The following is a 9,956-nucleotide window of genomic DNA, read 5'->3' as shown; positions in this document are numbered from 1 at the left end:
TAAAGTGTTTCCTCTTTAAAGGTCACAGGATTCGATCCAATGGAAATTAAGGTATGTACACATCCATAGATTAAATAGTTAAAGCATTGAATGGAGGGCATCCCTTGTCTCACAAACAAGGGGGTATCATATGTCAACTTGGCAGCTACCTGCATTATAACTTAACATTAAATAATATTCTTATTTTTTCAATTAATATGAATGCTTCTGATATTTAATATATTGTTAACTAGATTACCCCTTGACTAATTAGTGAAGTATGTAATATTGGATGAGAGAGTTGTAAGGCTGAAATTTTGGCTACCACGGGTTAAGTTTGGTGTTTGTATTATGTCAATGCAAAATTAGATTTCACACCTCTCTAGGAATCAATCAAAATCTTTTACACATACCAATCAAATGCATTCAATAGATGGTTAAAGAAGTGGTTGGGAGGAGTTCACTGTCATATCCATCCAAGGGTTTCCAAACTAGTGAAACAAGGGCATGTGTTTGATTTATGGGCTAATGTTTGAAAGATTGCTACAAGGAGAGGAGTTGGTGGGAGTCCTTATTATGAAAAGGCCCCGCACCTCTTCGTTTATTTCTTAAGGTAGGTTTGGAATAAGTGATAATTTATAGATATATGATACATATAATATGCAAACCACTCACAACACAACAACATTGAACATTTGTATGAGAGATAACTTAATTTATTTTCAATATATTTTTTCTTTGAAAAAGGCAAGATATGTTACCATGATGTAATACAATGATTCACCAATATTGGGCACCAAACAAATGACTTCGACCACAGATGTTATTTACGATGACAATCATCCACTATAAGCTATGATTATTATCCACTATGACACCCCTCATTTATGGTCATCATTGAACATGCTCATGAAATTTGAGATCATTGGACATGGTTAACATGCTTTGGTTAACACAATCTAGTATGGTGTGAGGGCCTTGCCTAGAATGCAAGCTTTCTAACACCCTTTACAACATTGCTTCACAAAAGGCATTTGACATTGATTCATAATTTTGCCTTTGTATATGAGAAATAAACTAAATGTTACTTCTCCCTTATCCAAGATAATTCTCTTGATTACAAATTGAACAATTAATCATGACATTGCCTTTTTCTCTTTGTGTGAACTTGCTCAATTAGCATCTAGATACCTTGTGAGACAAAACTCAATGTATGTGCTGTATTTGGTATTTTGTCAATTATTCAATTTTTATGTCCTAATATTGTGTTAATGGCCTTCCAATGCATGGTTAGTCTTGAATTAAAATTTTGACATGGAAATTCCCAATTTTACAATTTTGGCAATCAGAGGCACAATGTTGGGACAATATGTATCCATCTTGGTGGAAAATTGGGCAAACAAAATTTTTATTGATGCACAGTCGGTGGAGTGTAGAGGAATTTATTGATTGATATATATCCTGAACAATGTGAGCTAGAGAGGATTCCCATGCTTCACCTCAGTTGTCTTCATGATTTTTGGTTTGATATGTTGAGGAAATGGTTGATGGGACAAATGTTGAGGATATGATCGATAGTTTGATATTGAAGTCAAAATCCTTCTGTTAGTGTCAGTCTTTGCAGCCTTTCTCCAGTGATCAAACATGCTCTTACAAAGTGATTTTAAGGTGTCAAGGTCAAATTTTATCATTTCAGTGAGTCTTCAAGTAAAAATTTGGTCACTAGGTATTAGGTATAGGGTTTGCTTTTACTCCTTTCAAAGTTGTCCAAATGTTAGTCCATGCCACCATTCAGTTGAGTGCACCATCATTCAGAGGGTTTTCAACATCATGTCAAGTTCCACTGGGTCATTTTACACCTTGTTCATGCTTCAGTTGTGCCTAGGTAAGGTTCATTTCCCTCTCCTAGGGTTTTGAAGGCAATTTCTCTTGGATGGTCAAATCATCAACAAAACGTGTATCTTGATGTTCATACACCTTCCCCTATCCTTAATATACCTTATTAAACACTTCCCATCACTGAGATCCTCTAAATTCCTCATTTTCGCACAAACCCTAGTTTCTTGCTACAACTTGACAATTTTCTAGGTTGGGCCTATGTTTAGCCCTTTTGGACCCCTTCCCCTCACTCAATATTTGAAATTCCACTTTCCTCTGCTTCATAACATCCCTCCCTACTTCCAAAAATTTTCTCAAGAATTTAGAAGCCCTTTATCCCTTTCATTTTGCTTCATTTTGACAAATCCCCTGTTCCACACATCGGGGTAGGTTTTACACAATTGATGTTTATGAGCAAGAAAAGATTAAATTGTGGAAAAATGAGAGAGGCTTTTCTCCACAATAGGCCAAGTAAGAAAAAACTCCTTCACTTTTTACACGTGTCATGGTTTTAGAGAAATGTAAACAATACAGTTGCCTCGAGAGAATTGATGCACCTCTGAAGTGACCTTGGGAAAATCCATTTTTTTCCTAGCTTGGTTGGCCAAATGACTTGCTTGATGAGTCAAATGATAACTAGACACAAATATATTTCCAATTAGCTATCATGAGCTCCATTTGGAGTTGCGGAAGACCTTCAAAAGTTGATTGCAACATCACTCTACCTTTAGGCAGCCTCATTTGGCACATTTTGACCAGTCTTGGGAGATTTGATTTTTGACAGGGAGAATGAACTTCAAATTAAAAAATTCCAATTGTTTTGGAAATTAGACTCAAATACCTTTCCAATCAGCTATCTCGTGGCCAATTTGGACATTGGGAAGGCCTCCAAAAGTCTCCTACAAAAAGCGCTACGCACTAGGTGGTGTCGCGGTGCATTGGGCAACTGGCACGACGCACATAACAAGCGCGACACATTGGGCAGTGATCTGCAGTGTAAATTTACACAGGCGTAGTTCATAGAGAAGGTGTGGCACGTTTGGCTTGAGGTGCAGCGCATAGAGCTTCCAAGCCAAATTTTCTCAAAAACTTCATCAAATCGCCCAAAACGCGTGGATTTGTCTTGATACAAGTAGGTTGAAGCTTCTATCATAGTTTTTTATCCCATGTTGGTGTTTGTTTGATGGTTTTTGTCTTATGGTATTGAAAAAGGAAAATCAAACCCTACCTCTCTCTCAAAAGCAAACAGTTCTAAGGTTTTGTATTGACTGTTTTGCTACCAAGTTATCCCCTCACCTCAGCACTCCCTTGCTCTATTTTCTTTTCTTGATTTCCCTATTCCCAAAAACACACCCCTAAATTCACTAAATCCCATGCCCCAATTCCCATTTCCTAAAACCCAAATACAAACTCCCAAACCCTAACCCCATACCGAAAATTCTTAAATCATTTCCTAATTCCCTATCTCCCTAACTAAACCCTATCCCAACAGTCCCTAAATCCATCACTATTTGTTCTTACCCCTATAGTTGTATCACTCTTCCCCTTGGTGGAAAAAGTCAAACCACACCATCAAGACAGTTCAACACATCACAACTCACCTATTTCTCATCAAGGCAGCTCCAAGACAATTCATCCACTAGCAGAGATGGCATCTGAGCCATCATATGATCATGAAGAACAGACACACAGTGACTCTCCCACATAGGTACATGCACCCAGGAGGCCTCATAGAGGTGGTAAAAAAATAAAGAAAAATCGCCAAGTTGCCCAAAGGAGGAGGCTGGAGTTTACTTCACTTGAGCAAGAGATCAATGCCGATCGGGAGTCATGGCTTGAAAGAGCCAACATCCACTTAGAGAGATTTTTGGAGAAGGACAACAAGGAGAAAAACGTGTTGAGACACATGGCTGTTCATTACATGGCGAGGAACAAAGTTTGCAAGGCGAGAATCAAGAATTTGAAAGCAAAATTGAAGAAGGCATCAAGGAGGAAAAAAGAGGATGAAGGACTTCAGATCTTGGCTGAGGCTTCCTTGGCCCAACATAGCTCTTGATAGAGAAGAATCAGCCCAAATTTCAAAAAATTTGGGACACTTTTTGCATTTTTGAAATTTTTGGACTAAAACACAGAATTTTCTGCCTTACGTGCCGCGCCACGTGGCGCTCGCTTTTGCTAGGGGGCTCCAAATCAAAAAAACTCAACATTTTTGGATTTTTCATGAAAATTTATGCTTGCCTACCTATGGACAAGAAATTTGGGTAGGTTTTGAGCCCTCAAAAAGGTAAAAACACTCAAAAAATGACCTCACTGCCCCTATTTTGACACACAGGAAGTAGTGTTGGGAGAACTGACTTTTTGAGGGGAAAATGGAGGCCAAATTGAAAAATTCCATTTGGGTTGGAAAGTAGATAGGTAGACCTTTCCAACAAGCACACCTGGAGCTCATTTGGACACTGGGAATTCCTCTAAAAGTGGGTCCAAATAGGCACGACACATAGAGAATCATGGGTGACGCATAGAGGAAAAATTGCCAGTTTGACCAAGTTTTGCTCTGTTTTTCACCCAGCTTTGCCTAGTTTGAATTTTTTACTTTCCTAATGGAAAATTTTTGATGTAATTTGATGAAAATTGATGGATCATGATTTAAATATGTTAAATTTTCACTTGTAGAGGTAGATTCATCAGTTTAAAGATTGTTTGAAACTGAATGAATCAGTTCCCTTGTTTCTAGAGGCAAGTTGTTATGTTGCCTACTTTCTAGTTCTCAGTTTAGAATCAGTTGGATCAGCTCCTAAACATGTGAGCTCGACCCCTAGAGGCAAGGATGAGCTATTTTTGTCTATATTATGTTGTTTTTCAGTCATTAGCATGGTTGGAATTTTGAGAAAGCCTTGAGCTTCATAGTACACTCATATTTTCATTCTGGCTAAGGAATTGAGACCAGGATTTGCAGTACTCTTTGGGATCCCTGTGGAATTTGTTTTCGTACAGTGATTTCTTATGTGTTTGTGAATTTATTCATATGTGATTGTATGCCATTATCTATCTTATTTCTTCTCAACTAAATCAAACAAGAGTGTAAGTAGAATACATTGAAATTGCAGTGCTCTACTTGAAGTTTGCTTTTAGTTTTTGAGGTTTTCCATTGTTTGGAGAGGTTCCATGGCTTCTCTTGCCCTCTTCAACTCCTCCTCTGTCTGAACCATCCATCTCACTTGATTTAGAGTGCCAAATTCAATTGCCTACCTTGCCCCATTGAGATCCCTGTAGGACTGTGCCTCATTCCCCACACCCAAAATCTTCCTTCTCATATGAGCCAACAAATCATCACTTTATACAATAAAAATCTTGCATACATATACCTAGACTAAAATCAGTAATCAAATCAGTCATCTCAGGCCCTTAGTGTTCATAATTTTCCAAGATTGACTCGGAGAGAGCCCTCTCCTATCCTGGCAGGGCTAGCTACCAGGCTGAGCGTGGTTTGATGTTGGCCCTGGATCCTACCTTTTCAGCCTGAGGTAAATCTAGGCTCTAACACCTTCCTTGACCCTTTATCCAAAGAGGTGTCTCCTAAAGTATCTCCAATAATATCCTATGAAGATTCATAACATTTAACCTGGAATTATGGCCCACCATGATCATCTAATAATTAATTGAAATACCACTAAACCCCAATTTAGGGATTGGGTGAATCATATGGTGGGACTATGCTAGTGGGAACCCTAAATAAATGACTTGAAAACCCCTTGATTTTCTACCTTGATGTCATTCATCTCCAAAATTTCTTGTTGGATACACAAGTCCTAGAAAACATGACAAGGAAGATGAGAGGGAGTTGACAAGGACATTAGGTTGTCCTAGAACATCATAAAGTGCATCCACATGGATGAACATGGAATGGGAATTAAGATAATAAAGTATACTAGAGTGTTAGAAAAATAGGGTGCATCAAAATATTTTTGGAGTGTCCCAAAGGGAAATATACAATTCTTATCTCCTCTAAAATACAATATACATTTATTGTGGTGATAGTAACCACAAGATTCTTAGAAGTAGTGGTATAGTGTTTGGTCATGAATGAATATGTGGAAAATAAATCTACAGCTTTCGTTTCACTGGCATAAAATAGTTCATGGGGCTAAATCAAAATTTCAAGGGACATGTCAAGGATCTCTAGTAAAATGGGGTTAGTAGCCAAAGGGTACCTTTCAAATAATTTAAGGAGAGTAGGGAATATTTAGAGGAGGCCAACTTAAGAAACCATAAGCAAGAAAAGAGGGAAAGTATCTAACAAATATGGTTAGAGTAGGCATCAAAATCCCCATCCTTGAATGAAATGGTGGTTTACACAGGGCTCATGAGAGAATATGGGATGGAGGGTAGATTGGCATGGTCAGAAAATGAGAGAAGGGTTCTATCTACTAAAGGAATATGGGATGGAGGTTATGTCTAAGTTCAGGGAGGCCTTTAGCTTTTTTGACAAGGATGGAGGTGGATGTATCACAATAAAGGAGCTTGGGATAGTAATGCATTCTTTGGGTCGAACCCCCAATGTATATTGGAAGTGGTCCAAATGTTTTATATTCAATAATCTAGTGCCAAATACAATAAACCAAAAAAGAGTAGTTCTAATATGCCTGTAAATGGAACATATTAAATACACCATTCCAAATTGATTTTACTAAGGAGAATCAAAGAAATAGATGATTCTGGTCATCCATCACCTCCATACATAGTAAACAACAACCAGGCCCACTCTATCCTTTAAGACACAAATTGTCCCATGCCAAGATGAAGCCGAAAATATACATTTACTCATATTCTTAGGTAGAGCAAAAATATGAAGCCAATATACAGAGATGCTCTGAAGGACTGCTCGAACTAGAGTCAACTTGCCTCCTAGGGAGAGCCTCTTGTGTGCCCATGATAAAATTATACAACGGATTTTCTCTATAATTAAGCTCCAATCCTTAATTCCATAACAATTAGGTTGGAGCATAAATCTAAGATATTTAAAATCTGCATCCAATGCAGTGGAGATAATACCAAAAATATGATAAATCTCCAGTACCAATGCATCATCTGGGTAAGAATAAATCATATGAGATTTAATATTATTCATAAGGAGTCCAAATACCGATCAAAAGAGGTCAATCTACCAAACAGTAACACATCATCGACAAAAATCAAAGGAGTAACTGTGACCTGTCTACCTACACACATGCAACCAAAATTACATTTAATCCATCTACCTCCACACCTGCAACCAAAATTACCGCCCTTGTGAATTTTATGACTAATTCTTCGAAAATCCAATCTTTGATCGTTAACGTCTTCTTCTCGCAAAAGTTGTCATAGATATTTTGAAGTGGGCATATTGTCTAGTAACAAATATTTTGTAATTTTCCTCCACCATCCTTGTAGAAATTATGGTGTAGAGTTGCAACTACTCATGAACTTTTAATCAAAATCATAAGACACAAGCCTACTCTACTGCTCTCCGTAAGTTAATTCAAAATTTAGAACCAAAATTTCATACATGCAATAAGAAATAACACATATGCACACAAAATTTTTCCTAAGGAAAACAATATGCTAAAAACCCCAATGTCTGTTTGCACTAATATGATCAATAGAAATGTATTGCAATTTATTTTCTCAATTGAGCACAACCTACAAGTGAATGACTTGTCTCTCTACTCACTGAGAAGCTCTAAGCCAGACTTAGTAAATGTCTACCTCTACCTGAGCACATATTTCCTTGCGCAATTCCTTGAGAAAGTAGGCCCCTATTATTTAGGAATTTTTACAAATTGGATTGTGAAATTCCCAAGGTTGATCATTTGACTGTATGTAACAACTATACACTCAAGGCTAGTCTACAGTTGATGTTACACTGCCTTGGAATCTCCACCATAGCTGGGAACTCGAATTCTCCATGCATTATCTATTTTGTGTTGATTGATTAGTTAACTAGATGATCACTGAGTTTGACTGAAGTCCCACTGCACAATTGGCCTTCCACTAGTTCCTCAAGCAGTTGGAACTAGTTTAATTGAAAATAACTTGAGATAATTGACTTTGATTACTACAAATTAACAATTATACATGCTTAACTGAACTATAACTCCTCCAACTCGAATTTACTGTGTAAACCAAGTGACACAAGCCATGTCTCACAAGCTAAATACATCCCAACTATCTGTTGATGTGGAAATTCAATTTAATCAAGGAAAAATCAAATTGGGAATTTCTTGCTACATTTTTTAAGACTTCCTCTCTGCAAGAAATGGATTATCAACAACCCCTATCCTGCACCTAAGTAATTCGAACTTCCCTCTTGACAAAGATTTTGTCAAAATGTTAACATCTTACTCCTCTACCGGAATGGAGTGTAGCAACATCATCTGCCTCTAGACATAGTCTCATAAATGGTGATATTGGATATCTATATGCTTGGATTGATCATGAAATATAAGATTCTCAGAGAGATTGATGCAACTCTGGTTATCACAATTGGATCCATCATTTGACCAAATAGTACAACAGGTATTTTTCTCATCCATATCGCTTCACATGTTTCTTGACTTGCAGCCATGTATTATGCTTCTATCTAGCTAAGCACCATAGATCTTTGCTTCCTGTTGTACCAAGAAACAACTACAAACCCAACACTAAAAATTACACTTGATGTACTCTTTCTTTCTAATAGAATTCTTGCCCAACCTACATCTGTGAAGCCGCACAACTTCACTCCCTCTGCTCATCTATACCATATCCCAAACTGGGTAGTGCTTGTGAGGTACTGTAAAACATGATTAGTTGCCTTCCAAAATAGTTTCGTTGACCTAACCATAGCGTGTCTTAGCTTGTTAACTGCACATCACATTTCTAGTCATGTGTTCACAAGATACATGAGTGGACCCACTAGCTATTGATAAATGGTAGCATCCACTTGACCTGAAGTGGCATCCTCCTTCCTCTAGTTGTTTGTTAGAGGTGTTTCCTTTGGTTTACAACTCTCCATGCAGAATCTCTGCAGTATCTCATTTTCATACTTGCCTTGAGAGACAAATAATTACCCATCACCTTGTCAATCTTCCAACTTGAGAAAGTAGTGCAAGAGACCCATGTCCTTCATTTAAAATTCCATTGCAAGGTCCTTCTTGCAAGATATGATCAACGTCTCATCATTAGTTAAAATAAAATTATCAACATATAAGACAATAATAAGAAATTTACCTTCTATCCATACGTGATGAGGTTTACATCTAGTTCACTTATGGTGAAGCCCAAACCAATGAGATAACTATTGATCTTGGTGTACCAAGCATGAGGTCCTTGCTTGAGATAATACAGTGCTCACTTGAGTTTGCACACATGAGACTCTTGATCAAATGTCTCAAAACCTTTTTGTTACTCTATGTACACCTCCTCCTTAATAACCCCATTCAAAAATGTTGTTTTTACACCCATTTGGTGGATATTCCACCCCATCTGTGCAGCGAGATGAAGAATTGATCTAATGGATGAGTATCTTACTACAAGAGAAAATGTCTCCTCATAGTTAATTCCCTCAACTTGACAGTACCCCTTGGCCACAAATCTGGCCTTATACTTCCATATTCTTTCGTTTGTTGCCTACTTCACCTTGAAGATCCATCTCAAACCCACTATTGATTTATATGTAGTTCTTGGGAGCTTTTCCCAAACATGCTTCTTTGCAATGGATTCATATTCCTCCACCATTGCATCAACCCATACAGGTTTCTCTATTTCTTCCTCAAAATAGGATGGCTCAATCTCTATAAGCTCAGTCATAAGAGCCATGTCGCCAGTGTACCTCTCGGGTGACCTCCATTGCTTACGCAAATTTGAAGGATATCCCACATTCTTCCTCACATCATGCACAAGTCTTTCAACTTCCTTAGTTATTTTTCTACCTTCTTTGGAGGTTTTGATTTAGTGAATGTCTCCACTCTCTGCTCCACAATTTGTGGTTGCTCTACAACTTCTCGGGGTTCCTCTTTTTGAGCTAAAATCTCATCTTTTGGTGGCACCTAAAGCTCCCTCTGAAGAGAGCACCACATAGA

This window comes from Pinus tabuliformis, chromosome 1_1 (genome assembly GCF_031772625.1).
Source record: "Pinus tabuliformis cultivar Carrire ecotype Pingquan chromosome 1_1, CPIR1, whole genome shotgun sequence".
In the NCBI taxonomy this organism is placed as follows: Eukaryota; Viridiplantae; Streptophyta; class Pinopsida; order Pinales; family Pinaceae; genus Pinus; species Pinus tabuliformis.
This window is presented reverse-complemented; position numbering follows the sequence as displayed.